Source organism: Phoenix dactylifera, chromosome 14 (assembly GCF_051530095.1).
Source record: "Phoenix dactylifera cultivar Ajwa chromosome 14, Ajwa_hap1_PhDact_Kaust_v1.1, whole genome shotgun sequence".
Taxonomy (NCBI): Eukaryota; Viridiplantae; Streptophyta; class Magnoliopsida; order Arecales; family Arecaceae; genus Phoenix; species Phoenix dactylifera.
This window is the reverse complement of record NC_143203.1, coordinates 3548779-3560953: the sequence shown is the minus strand read 5'-3', so window position 1 is coordinate 3560953 and position 12175 is coordinate 3548779.

Below are 12175 nucleotides of genomic sequence, written 5' to 3'. Positions count from 1 at the left end.
TGAAGCGCGGACGGTTGAAGCAGAGCTGGGATTTGGAGTGGTTACCGGCTGATGCGAATGGATGTGCTGGGACGGACGCAAAGGAATTCGGAAGAGATGAAGCTGGGAGATGAGATGAACTCGATTCGGTTGGGAACCGGGGAGATGATCCATAAGATGAAGCTTGGGACTCGGCTGACAACGGAATATCTAGATGCTGGGAGGAAAGTTGGAATTCATTGGATTCGGTCGGCTGGAATGGGCGTGAATAGGCTGATACTCTGTTCCGCTAGGAGGATGGAGTTGATCCGGATGCTTGGGGGATGAACTTGGATGAAGATGGATCACAACGGGATGAAGGCTTGATTCTGCTGTGATGTGGAGCAGGGGATGGAGGCTGGGACGGTTCTTTGGACTGCTGAAGATGTGGGCGCTTATCCGTGGAAGATAAGCATGGCTGGAAGGAATCCGTCGCGATGGATTGGTTTTGCTCGTTGGATACGGGAGGAAGCTTGGTTTGATTCGTGAACGTGATCCTTTGATGCTGAGAGGTTTGCTTGGATAAGGATGGGTGCAAGCTGGGAGATGTGATCTAATCCGGAACGTGGAGGAGAAGCTGGACGTGTGAAACAGGGGAGTTAGTTCAAAGATGAATGAGGATGATGCGGATGATTACGAACGTGAGATCGTTCCGGAAGAAGGAATCTCATGCGGATGGTAGCCGTTGATAGGATCGCTGTGAACTCGGGGAGATGAAATGGATGTGGAGTTCGGGAGGATGAAGTGGACGTTGGGAGATTAGTTGAGATGGCGTAAGGGAGAATGATGTTGCTAGGTTCATGCGGACGGGAGGGAGGACACGCGGATGGAATGCTTGGCTTGGGCGCTGGGATGATTCGGCTGAGATGACTTGCAATTGGAGTTATGGTATAGTAGCGTGGACTTGGGGTGGCCATGTGTTGAAAAGGAAATTGGGAAGTTTGGATACGTGGGGAGTGAAGGAGGGAGACTTATTTGGATTCATGAAAATAAATTGTTTGGGATGGCACGTGCTGAGATATGAAAATTGAGGTCGACTCTAATTGGTTGGGAAGATCCGATTCATGGGGTGCATGCGATTTGGGTTCAGGGGTCATCCCAGATGTATTTGATTCGACCTGCATACATTAGATGGACCAATAAAATCAAGCAAAATCGAATTATTTTTAATAATGCAATGATGAAGATAACACAAATTTTTAGTTGAATTTACAAAATATGTGAATTAAAATAATGATAAGTGCTATGAATAAGATATTAATTTATGCATTATTTAGCACTTATCAGTATGGGATAGATTGTTACATTAGATGTAAATTCCAAGAGACCTAAAACCTTTCTAACTCAATCGAAAGTGAACGATACATTGAGCTAGCCATATTTGATTAATTGATCTAATTGGTGTCTAGGAAAGCTCAAAGGTGGTTACTTAATTAGGACCATACTCTCTGAGTAAGGGGAGCCTCCCACCTGCTTACCTGGCCAATTGATCGATTACCTCCTATGGAAAGCTCAAAGTTGGAATCACTAAGATCTGATTACCCAATATTAAGTCGATTGGTCTTCCACCGTAGTAGAGTTGCTAAGATCTTTCCGGCGTTGATTAGTCTCGGCTGGATACAGTGGGCTAGTTGCAACGGAGGATTGGACCTCTCTATTAACATGAGATGTTGTGGAGTAAAGGTGAGGTTGGGCTCCAATAACTGTTAGGTGAGGATCCAATCACAGCTTTATTTTCGCGGGATATACGGTGGGTCTGACTTAACCAAGGAATGGGTCTAATTGTTGGGAACCCGCCCATGCCGCTGATATTTCAAAAATTTTCAGATGGCAGCGGAATCGGCATGCACGGGTTCGACGTTCATCGCATGAACGCTTGTTTCGAGACCTTTCGTAATTAGGTAAGAATTAAAACTTTTAAAACTATTAGGAAGATCAAATCTTCACCTTGCGCGGGTAGATGATCACCGCAAATCTGAATTCGTGGTTTTGGAAGAGGGTTCGCTTGAAGCCGTTCAAACGTCCGGCCTCTACGGGTATCCACACGAAGCAGGATCCGATCCAAGCTCTCTATCTCACCGGGGTGCTAGCTCCCTTGCAAAGATAGCTTTGATGGCTGATGTCCTTCCTCTCAATCAACTCTTGATTGTGCTTAGAAGGAGGAAGAAGAAGGATGAAGAATAGGAAGAAGATGATCCTCTACGCAGCCTTCTCTTATTCCTTGCGTTGGATGAAGGAAGGGAAGGGAAGGAGGCCGCCAACACTTGGAGATCTTTTCCCTTGCTTGCGGCTGCAACTAAAGAGGAGGAGAGGGGGCTTCCACGGCTTGAAGAGGAGGAGAAGACTCATCTAGGGCGCCGGCCCTAGTGCCTCTCTTATAGCCATCAAGGGCTCCTCCAAAGTAGGAGCCCTAGATGATTTTCCAAAGAGGGAAGGGGGGCGCCGGCCCCTCTCTTCATGCCGCACACAAGGAGAGGAGGAGGGGCGTGATCCCTCCTTCTTGTGTTGCCCTAATCCTCTTCCAAAGAGGATTGGGTGCCTCTCTTATGGTTAAGTCCTAATCTAATTAGGATTGACCATATTGGGTTCAATCTTCGCTAGTCCTAATCCAATTAGGACTTGAATGAACCATGACTCAATTGAACTCTTCAATCCTAATCCAATTAGGAGTCATGTTGATTCATTAGATTATTAATTAATTTAGACTTAAGGAATCCTAATCCAATTAGGATTTGTTTAATTTTAGTCCTAATCCAATTAGGACTCCATTTGAATCCGAAGTCCTAATCCAATTAGGATTTCTAGGAATCCTACTCCAAGTAGGAATCCAATTCAAAATTCCTAATCTCATTAGGATTGTAGGAATCCTATTCCAAATAGGAATCCCAGTCCTACTCCAACTAGGATTCCCAGTCCTAATCCAATTAGGACTCTAGGAATCCTATCCGAAGTAGGATTTGTGTTTAAGTCCAATTAATTAATTCCCTTTGTTCCTCTTCAACTTCTTATCAATCAAATTGATTTCTTGTGATTCCTAATCACGATTTCAACCATCGGATCGGTCAATACTTCTAGTGTGTGTGACCCCATAGGTTCTATTCTGACTGGTAGTGAGATATATTGTGATCTCTATCACTATATCATTGAAAACTCCTTTCAATGGGTTGGAACGATTCCAACTCAACTCATTAGGGTTTATCGATCATCAAGATAATCCCTATGAGTCCCACCATCCACCAGTGACACCTAGCAGCATGTAGTGGCTACCCAGCAGAATGGAATGATGAACCTCTAGGTGCAGTTAACATGTGATACAGTCCTACTATCGTGGATCCCTACAGGACGGAGGTCATGGACAACTCGTCAAACCCCATCGTCTGTCATATGTCAAGATTTATTCGACTTGAGTTCGCTAATGGAAAACTCTTTTTCCACTTTATATTACTGCCCTGGCCAAGGTCTTAGAACTCAGTCTAACAAATCACATAGGATCACTCCTCTTCTATCAAGGTCGATAGATTCCTTATAGGTGCATACCCTACTCCTACAGTGAACTTACTGCAGCCAATCTACACTGCATGGACCCATATGGCTAGAGACCATGTATGTGTGCAGTCAAACTACAATAACCTCACTGTGAGTAGCCGAAGCACCGCAGGTCAAAGGACCAGTCACACTACTGCAACATCAAGCAAGTCACTGACGAGTGGATAGACATCCAAGTGACTTCTTGTCTTAGTCACGCTCAGTACCCTTGTTCTCTAACAAGCACCTGCACTATCACTTCAGTGTCCCTACACTGTGGACTCAAGTCTCGTCCATCCAGAAGGAAAGTGATCTGTGCACTGATCGGATCGATCACCGTCCTCGTGATGATCCATTGATCAGGAGCATTTAGAAATTAATCACCAATGATACATGGCTCAAATTCTCAACTCTTGAGAATATGTATCATCATCTTATTAATTCCTTGGACGATTCATAGACACATAAATAATATGAATGAAAAGATGCCTTTTATTTATTCAATAATAAACAGTCAAGTATAAAATTATGTCCCTAGAATCAACAATGTGTCAGCCAAATTGGCTTCTAGGGCATACATCTAACAATCTCCCACTTGCACTAAAGCCAATTGGTCATATATCTTAGGCCCATCTTCTCAAGGTGGGCTTCAGTCTTTTGCTGACTCAGCTGCTTAGTGAACGGGTCTGCCACGTTATCCGCGGAGTCTACTCTCTGCACCTCTACATCATAGTCGCGTATGAAATGGAAGTGCCGCTCTATGTGCTTGGACTTCTGATGAGACCATGGCTCCATAGCTAGTGCTATGGTGCCAATGTTATCGCAGTAAAGTGTTATGGCATCTAATGACATTACACCTAACTCTGCAATTAACTTTTAATCAGAAGGTTTCCACTGCACCCTTAGATATGGCTTAACATTCAGCTTCTAAGGTAGAATCTATAATGATCGGTTGTTTGGAACTCTTCCAATTTACTGAACCACAATTGCACATATTCTGATGTAGACTTTCTATCATCAATATGTGTGCATCCTTCTACCTTCAACTCTGATCTTCTCCCAAAGACCAAGAACATGTCCTTAGTTCTTCTCAAGTACTTAAGACTGTTCTTTCATAGCTATCCAGTGCTTCTTGCCTGGATCCGACTGATATCTGCTTGTGACACTCACAGCAAGAGCTATATCAGGTCGTGTACATAGCATGGCATACATGAGGCTTCCTATTGCCGATGCATAAGGAATCTTGCTCATGCGTTGAATCTCCTCAGATGTGTTGGGGCACATCTTCTTGGAGAGATGAATTCCATGCCTTAGGGGTAAGAGACCCCTCTTGGAGTTTTCCATGCTGAACCTCTTCAGCACCTCCTCTATGTACATTTTCTGTGAAAGGCCAAGCATCCTTTTAGATCTATCTCTATAGACCTTTATTCCCAAAATATAGGATGCTTCCCCAAGGTCTTTCATGGAGAATTCTTTTGACAACCAGACCTTGACCGAGGTTAGCATGGGAATATCATTCCCAATCAGGAGAATGTCATCTACGTACAGTACGAGAAAAACGACAGCACTCCCACTAACCTTTTTGTAAACACACGGTTCCTCTTCGTTTTTGATGAAATCAAACGTTTTGATTGCGTCATTGAAACGAGTGTTCCAACTCTGAGAGGCTTGCTTTAGTCCATAGATGGACCTTTGCATCTTGCAGACCTTGTGATCTCCATCACTGAAAGTGAAACCCAAAGGCTGTTCCATATAGATATCTTCATCAAGATATCCATTTAGGAAAGCAGTTTTCACATCCATCTGCCAGATTTCATAATCATGAAATGCTGCAATGGCAAGCAATGTCCGGATGGATTTTAGCATGGCTACAGGTGAAAAGGTCTCCTGATAGTCAATACCTTCGCGCTGACTATACCCTTTCGCCACAAGCCTTGCCTTATAGGTCTCTACCTCTCCATCCGAACCTATCTTCCTTTTGTAGATCCATTTGCATCCAATAGGTACAATACCTTCTGGTGGGTCTACTAAGGTCCAGACTTGGTTGGAACGCATGGAGTCTAACTCTGACTTCATTGCTTCCAGCCATTTCTCGGAATCGATATCAGATATCGCCTCGTTGTAGGTTTTGGGATCCTGTATGTGATCCCTATCTCCCACTAGGAACATTTCCTCGACATCCTCTTCTAGTATACCTAAGTATCTATCGGGAGGATGGGAGACCCTACTAGATCTACGAGGTGGTTGAGGGACATCGTGTACTGGCTCTTTATGAATGGGTTCTATAGGATCCATGACTCGTTGCTTTTCAGAGACTTTCTCTTCAAGCTCAATTTTCCTCCCACTGCCTCTATCAAGGATAAACTGATTTTCCAAGAAGATGGCATGACGGCTCACAAACACATTGTGATCCTCTGAGATGTAGAAATTGTATCCTAATGACTCTTTAGGATATCCTATAAAACGAGCACTTATGGTCCTAGCCTCTAACTTGTCCGCCTGTAGTCGCTTGACGTGGGCCGGACATCCCCAAATCTTGAGATGACCCAGACTTGGTTTCTTACCATGCCATATCTCATACGGTGTGGTAGGAACGGATTTAGAGGGAACTCTATTCAATAAATAAATCGCTGTGAGTAAGGCATCTCCCCAAAGGAATATAGGTAAATTAGTGAAGCTCATCATGGACCTGACCATATCCAATAGGGTCCGATTCCTCCTCTCTGACACCCCGTTGAGTTGAGGTGTACCCGGAGGTGTCCATTGTGAGACTATGCCGTTTTCTTTGAGATAGTCCCGGAATTCCCCACTAAGGTATTCTCCTCCTCGATCTGATCGAAGAGCCTTAAGAGGTTTTCCAGTTTGTTTTTCTACTTCATTCTTGAACTCTTTGAACTTTTCAAAGAATTCAGACTTGTGTCTCATAAGATACACATACCCTTATCGTGAATAATCATCGGTAAAGGTAATGAAGTATGAATAACGTCCCCTGGCAAGCACATCGAATGGGCCACATACATCTGTATGTACTAGGGTAAGTATTTCAGTGGTCCTCTCCCCATGTCCTACAAAGGGCAGTCTAGCCATTTTTCCTTGAAGACAGGACTCGCAAACTGGATATGACTCGGAAGTCAATGAGCCTAAGAGCCCATCTTTATCCATTTTGTTCATCCTATCTTCTCCAATATGGCCAAGTCTGAGGTGCCACAAATATCTTTGGTTTATCTCATCTCTGGATCTTTTGGATCCTTTGGCACTCACTTCTTGCTCGGTAACATTCACAGATACATCCATATGTAAATGATAGAGACTGTCAATCATAAAACCACGTGCGACTATTTTATTTCTCAAATAAATAGAACAGCAGTCTTTGTCAAATGTAAAAATATGACCTTCCTGTGCTAGACATGAAACAGAAATCAAATTTCTGCTAGCAACAGGTACATAATAGCAGTCTCTAAGTATTAAACTAAATCCAGACGGTAGTCGCAGATGGTAGGTGCCCACAGCCACAGCAGCAACTTTTGCCCCGTTGCCAACCCTAAGGGTTACCGCACCTTCCGCCAGCCTTCTACTTTCCTTTAGACCCTGCATGGTAGTGCACAGATGAGCACTAGAACCAGAATCTATAACCCAACTAGAAGTAGAAGAAACCGTTAGATTAGTTTCAATTATGAGCAAGTCTATACCTTCTGAAGGTGTGTCACCTTTCTTGTTCTTCAGGCTCTCGAGGTATGAAGGACAGTTTCTCTTCCAGTGGCCTTCGACATTGCAGTGGAAACATTTTCCTTTGTCGTTAGCACTTTTCTTTTGAACTTTCCTTTTTGGCTTCTTGTCTTTCTTCTGCTTCTTAGCAGGCTTCTTTTTCTTCCAAGTAGACTTTCTCTTGGAACCAGAAGTCAACTCAGCAGCGAGGACATTGCCCCTTGAACCTTTCAAGGCTCCCTCAGCAGTTACCAACATGTTGATTAGTTCAGTCTTAGTGCATTCAATCTTATTCATGTGGTAGTTTACTATAAACTGACCAAATGAATCAGGAAGTGACTGTAGGATCAAATCCACTTGTAATTCCTTGTGCATGTCCATACCGAGCTTCTCAAGCTCCTCTAGGTCCTTGATCATGGTCAGACCGTGATCATGGACAGACTGCCCTTCGCGCATCTTCGCTTTGAAAAGCCTCTTGGACACTTCAAAACGAGCTGTGCGACTTTGCTCACCATACAACTCTTGCAGGTGTGCCAGTATAACCCTAGCAGTCTTTATATTTTCATGCTGGCATTGGAGTTCATTAGACATAGATGCCATCATATAGCATTTTACTCTAATGTCATCGTCCAACCACTTTTTATGCATCTCACGCTGAACATCAGTGGGACGTGCTGGTAATGTGGGGATATCTGAATCGAGTATGTAGCCTATCTTCTCACAGTCCAAAACTATTTTGAGATTTCTAAGCCAGTCCTTGTAATTAGTTCCGGTCAGTCGGTTGGTCTCAAGAATACGGGTCAAAGGGTTTGAAGCTGACATTGTATCTGCAGAGAGTAAAGATTCTAGTTAGACTTTTGTACTTGATCCTAATCTGTCCTAAGGTCTTTTAGAACAAATTGTGACTCCCACTATTTTCTCGAATTCCTCACACTCCCCTGGTAGGAAAACGGAAATCCCACACGACTAGGGTTTCTAGTGGGTACTGCGGTCCCACCAATTTACATGCCACCTCACCTAACAGTTATTGGTGACACATAGATGGATGAGTGTACAACTCTTGTACAATGCTTCTCAAGCATGTTGCAGTGCAACTTGGTCTCTAAGCCATGAAGACCTCACCTAACAGTTATTGGTCTCATTTCTTAGTTAAGTCAGACCCACTGTATAACCGTAGGAATAAAGTCGTCATTGGGTCCTCACCTAACAGTTATTGGTGCCCAACCCCACCTTTACCCTACAACATCTCATGTCTATAGAGAGGTCCAGCCCCCCGATGCAACTTGACCACTGTGTCCAGCCGAGACAAATCAACATCAGAAAGGCCTTAGCAGCTCTACTACAGTGGAAGACCTATTGACTTAATATTGGTTAATCAGGTCTTAGTGTTTGCAACTTGAGCCCTTCATAAGAGGTAATCGAACAATTGGCCAGGTAAGCAGGTGGGAGGCTCCCCTTACTCAGAGAGTAAGGTCCTAATTAAGTAACCACCTTTCATGCTTTCCTAGACACCAATTAGATCAATTAATCTAATATGACTTGCTCATGTCGGTTCACTCTCGACTTGATTGAGGAGGTTTTGATTTAGGTCTCAATTGGGTTTGCTACATCACATGTAGACCTATCTACCCGACTCTCATTCACATCACATGCAAACGGCGCATTGCAGGCAGTTATAATCGCGGCAATAATTAAAGCTAAACTTTAACTAGGTGATGATCATGGATTCTAATTAGGTCGTATTACAAGCACATGCACATCAATTGATCAAGTGGTCTTCAACTCTTGAATTGGTTCCAAGCCTCCTTGATTCGATCCTTGATCAACCCTTGATCCCATCGCCATCAACCGCTTGGATCACCTTTCATCTCATGCCTTTGCTTCAACTTGATCGTTGATGTACATCACATCACAGAAATACAACTAGATGTAAAATAAAAATAAAAATAATTTACATCTCTTTTTAGGAGGCACGCAGGCCTCTCAAAACATCAAATAAGATGCATGCAAGCATCTGAAAAATTACATGACATCGCAGATCACATCGCAGGTCATTACATTTGATACCAAAAGGGGTTGAATCCTATGATCATCACCGTATGCTACAATTATAATTTTCAGATCTGAAACTTAACTGATTATATCATGACATAGGTCGCTGATCATGCTAATCATGATTCTAAACTTTGTAATCCCATTAACAATGCAATTAGAATCATCTTTTTATCACATAAAAACAGCATGTAAAAATCAGCACCCCTGAAAAATCTGCATGCAGAATTTTTCAGCATGCATGATCATTTAATTTTCAGATCTAATATGCCTTTAGATATTTAATTCTTACCTTAATCTACGAAGCCTAGGCTCTGATACCACTGTTGGGAACCCGCCCATGCCGCTGATATTTCAAAAATTTTCAGATGGCAGCGGAATCGGCATGCACGGGTTCGACGTTCATCGCATGAACGCTTGTTTCGAGACCTTTCGTAATTAGGTAAGAATTAAAACTTTTAAAACTATTAGGAAGATCAAATCTTCACCTTGCACGGGTAGATGATCACCGCAAATCTGAATTCGTGGTTTTGGAAGAGGGTTCGCTTGAAGCCGTTCAAACGTCCGGCCTCTACGGGTATCCACACGAAGCAGGATCCGATCCAAGCTCTCTATCTCACCGGGGTGCTAGCTCCCTTGCAAAGATAGCTTTGATGGCTGATGTCCTTCCTCTCAATCAACTCTTGATTGTGCTTAGAAGGAGGAAGAAGAAGGATGAAGAATAGGAAGAAGATGATCCTCTACGCAGCCTTCTCTTATTCCTTGCGTTGGATGAAGGAAGGGAAGGGAAGGAGGCCGCCAACACTTGGAGATCTTTTCCCTTGCTTGCGGCTGCAACTAAAGAGGAGGAGAGGGGGCTTCCACGGCTTGAAGAGGAGGAGAAGACTCATCTAGGGCGCCGGCCCTAGTGCCTCTCTTATAGCCATCAAGGGCTCCTCCAAAGTAGGAGCCCTAGATGATTTTCCAAAGAGGGAAGGGGGGCGCCGGCCCCTCTCTTCATGCCGCACACAAGGAGAGGAGGAGGGGCGTGATCCCTCCTTCTTGTGTTGCCCTAATCCTCTTCCAAAGAGGATTGGGTGCCTCTCTTATGGTTAAGTCCTAATCTAATTAGGATTGACCATATTGGGTTCAATCTTCGCTAGTCCTAATCCAATTAGGACTTGAATGAACCATGACTCAATTGAACTCTTCAATCCTAATCCAATTAGGAGTCATGTTGATTCATTAGATTATTAATTAATTTAGACTTAAGGAATCCTAATCCAATTAGGATTTGTTTAATTTTAGTCCTAATCCAATTAGGACTCCATTTGAATCCGAAGTCCTAATCCAATTAGGATTTCTAGGAATCCTACTCCAAGTAGGAATCCAATTCAAAATTCCTAATCTCATTAGGATTGTAGGAATCCTATTCCAAATAGGAATCCCAGTCCTACTCCAACTAGGATTCCCAGTCCTAATCCAATTAGGACTCTAGGAATCCTATCCGAAGTAGGATTTGTGTTTAAGTCCAATTAATTAATTTCCTTTGTTCCTCTTCAACTTCTTATCAATCAAATTGATTTCTTGTGATTCCTAATCACGATTTCAACCATCGGATCGGTCAATACTTCTAGTGTGTGTGACCCCATAGGTTCTATTCTGACTGGTAGTGAGATATATTGTGATCTCTATCACTATATCATTGAAAACTCCTTTCAATGGGTTGGAACGATTCCAACTCAACTCATTAGGGTTTATCGATCATCAAGATAATCCCTATGAGTCCCACCATCCACCAGTGACACCTAGCAGCATGTAGTGGCTACCCAGCAGAATGGAATGATGAACCTCTAGGTGCAGTTAACATGTGATACAGTCCTACTATCGTGGATCCCTACAGGACGGAGGTCATGGACAACTCGTCAAACCCCATCGTCTGTCATATGTCAAGATTTATTCGACTTGAGTTCGCTAATGGAAAACTCTTTTTCCACTTTATATTACTGCCCTGGCCAAGGTCTTAGAACTCAGTCTAACAAATCACATAGGATCACTCCTCTTCTATCAAGGTCGATAGATTCCTTATAGGTGCATACCCTACTCCTACAGTGAACTTACTGCAGCCAATCTACACTGCATGGACCCATATGGCTAGAGACCATGTATGTGTGCAGTCAAACTACAATAACCTCACTGTGAGTAGCCGAAGCACCGCAGGTCAAAGGACCAGTCACACTACTGCAACATCAAGCAAGTCACTGACGAGTGGATAGACATCCAAGTGACTTCTTGTCTTAGTCACGCTCAGTACCCTTGTTCTCTAACAAGCACCTGCACTATCACTTCAGTGTCCCTACACTGTGGACTCAAGTCTCGTCCATCCAGAAGGAAAGTGATCTGTGCACTGATCGGATCGATCACCGTCCTCGTGATGATCCATTGATCAGGAGCATTTAGAAATTAATCACCAATGATACATGGCTCAAATTCTCAACTCTTGAGAATATGTATCATCATCTTATTAATTCCTTGGACGATTCATAGACACATAAATAATATGAATGAAAAGATGCCTTTTATTTATTCAATAATAAACAGTCAAGTATAAAATTATGTCCCTAGAATCAACAATGTGTCAGCCAAATTGGCTTCTAGGGCATACATCTAACACTAATAACTATTAGGTGAGATTCTTATGACTTGGAGATCAGGTTAGCTCAATATGCTTACGAAGCATTGTATAAGAGTTGTACACTCATCGTCTATGTGTCTCCAATAACTGTAAGGTGAGGTGACATGTAGATTGTTGGGACCACAGCACCCCACTCGAAATCCTAAGTCACAGATTTCCATATCTTTACCAGGGGAGTGTGAGAGATCCGAGAAATAGTGG